Below are 2,827 nucleotides of genomic sequence, written 5' to 3'. Positions count from 1 at the left end.
AGCATCAGGAGGGTCTCTAGCCCAACAGGGAGGTCAGTTGGAGGATCAGTTACTTACTTCTCAGTAACTGAGTTGCAGTGTAGCAGTGGGCAACACGATGCAACATGATGAGAGGAGGTGCAGTGTAGATGAAGTGTTGGGAGAAAGGACTAGCAATAGCACGGATGCAGAGGGAGCTGTCGTACAGATGCAACAGTGGCAGTAGAAGAACCATGAGTAGCAATACAGGAGGCAGCGGTGCAGAGGATGGTGGGCAAGAAGTCCTAGCATCAACACAAGTACCGATGCCAGATGATCAGAGTAATACTGAGTGAGGAGTATTGCCAGAGCACAGTCCTCGCTAAGAGGGAGTGTTGATTTGGGGTAGCATTAGATGTGCTCTAGCCATGAAATTTGGTGGAGAGGTTGGGGCACATGAGATCTCCAATGCCCAGAAAGGGTTTGGGCAGATTCTAAACAGATCAGGAGATATTAAAATAATTAATATTTTTAATGGAGTCCCTAAGTCTAAACTTAGGGAAAATAAAATATTAATGTGTATTAATACGAATCTATGTTAGAATGGTCCAAAAGACATGGATCAAGCCAGATCTAATCTTAGCCATTGATTAGGGACTTAATCTCTGCCGTTGAGATGTCAATAGGAAAAGTATAAGAGGAGGCTTGAGGGTCACTAGGAGAAGGACACCAGAGTGATCAATCATTCTATTCTCTAGAGTGGGGTTTGCTAAGAGAGATAGAATAAGTGATTGGGAGAGCAGCTGAGGAGAGGTTGACGCAGGCCAAGATAGGTTAATGCAGTGCCAGCGCTGGGCTAGGAGAGGTTGACGCAGTCCAGATTGGGCAGACACTGGGGTTTCTGGGGCAGATTGGTGCTGAGTAGCTGCTGGAAGGATTATCCGGGGTTCCAGCCACTAGATTTGTCAAAAACCGAGAGGTATTACTGCTAAGGAAATTTTCTATTGGGTAGGCCAGTTTCGGCACCCAAATTGTACTCTGATACTGCTTAATAAGAAAACCGTCAGATAGTTGCACCGGTTTTCCTGCATTGGGTTTTTTCGGGGACATTGGTCCAAAAATAATGGTGTCATGTGGTGTGTTTGTTCTTGTTTCTGTTAGTTGTTGATCTGTAATATGTTGAGCATGCACTGGTGTTTATTTTCAGTATTTACTTTGTAAATAACTTGTTAAAGCAAAATAACAATTAGGTAGGAATAAATCAGAAAAAGTGCATGAAGGGTTTCTAAACTAAGTAAAATTAGAAACTTCAACAGAAAATACAAAGGAAACCAGTGCAAAACCAAGGACCCTAGGGACCCTTTCTCTCTCCTAAAAAATGGACACATGGCAGCAGATAGTTGGTTCCAAGAAGCTGACATGCTAGATTACGTCAGCATGACATGGCTTGACAAGGACATGTGGCAGGAAATTTTGACATTTTGGAGGGCCTAAAGGGACAAATCTGGGTGACATGTGTCACCACTTAGGAGGCACCACGTGGAGATGATGATGCCAACATAACATTATTTCGAAGGTCTTTATTTCAGAGGTGAGAGAAATTGAATTTCTTTTATAATTAGATTTTGAAAACTTCTGATGAAGAGGGCATCAATATTGTATGGCGCCCGGCCACGGGAACTCCAAAGAACCAAGGGTGTAGAGTTGGAGCCGAGCACCAAGAGCTATGAGAACATCAGGAGTGGGAATTTTCATAACTCTAATGTTAATTCTTAATTTAAACTTCCGATGAAGAGGGATTTTATATTATATGGTGCCCGGCCACGAGAACCCCATAGAACGAAGGGCGTAGATATGGGGATGAGCACCAAGAGCTATGAGCTCATCAGAAGTGGGAGTTTTTGTAACTCCAAAGTTAATTCCTGATTTGAAAATTTCCAATGAAGAGGGCTTCTAATGCAGACTGGCACATGGTCGTGAGAGATCCACAGAACCCAGAGCTAAGGGAAGATTTAGCACCTAAGTGTTATGGGCCATATCGGTGATGCAAATATCTTAACTCCTGTGTAAACTATAATTTGGAAAAGTTTCGATGGTGAAGGGGCCTCGATATGTGGTGGCACTTGGTCATGACCATCCAAAGAACCAAGAGTGAAGGAAGAATTACAAAGGGAGATAGGCCCCCGACATGACACAAATGGTTTTAGCACCCAAGCATTGAGCCTGAGGTCATGGCACCCAATCCCATGCGAAAAACAAGAAGAGGCCAATGGAAGAGGAGCTTGGATGCATCATAACTTTATATTTTCAGAATTTTATTTCAAATGAAGTTATGAGGATAGAAGGCTCCAATATTGTAGTGCCTATGCATTAAGCCTTTGGTTATAGGAAGTGGTCCCATGGTTGATATGTGATAAAGGAGCTTAAGAAAGAGGAGCAAAGGGCGATCGAAGTTCTGTGTTTTCATAACGATCTTTTATAAGAGTTACGAGATGTATTGGGTTTCGATAGTATAGCCTAGAGTGTATGCAGGTGGATGGGTCAACAATTTCAACACCTCCACACCTGATCATAGCCAGTTCCAAGAGGGAGATTAAACAATTAGGGTGAGAAAGTGACATGCATATTGTCCGGTAACCATGAAGGAACACTGTGGAAAAGATGTGGCCTAATCAGAGGTGATCACAGGAATTGGAATGGAGATTTTTTTCTATAGCCATCATTCAATTTTCCCATGTTTTTTATTTTTATTTTGTAATTTCTGCATTTTAAAGAATGAATCAATTTGTTATGTAATCATTTGAATATGCACAGCCGATACAACTAGTTGATTAGACAACTATAACAATGGAAGATATTTTGTAACTGT

This window comes from Pinus tabuliformis, chromosome Q (genome assembly GCF_031772625.1).
Source record: "Pinus tabuliformis cultivar Carrire ecotype Pingquan chromosome Q, CPIR1, whole genome shotgun sequence".
In the NCBI taxonomy this organism is placed as follows: domain Eukaryota; kingdom Viridiplantae; phylum Streptophyta; class Pinopsida; order Pinales; family Pinaceae; genus Pinus; species Pinus tabuliformis.
This window is presented reverse-complemented; position numbering follows the sequence as displayed.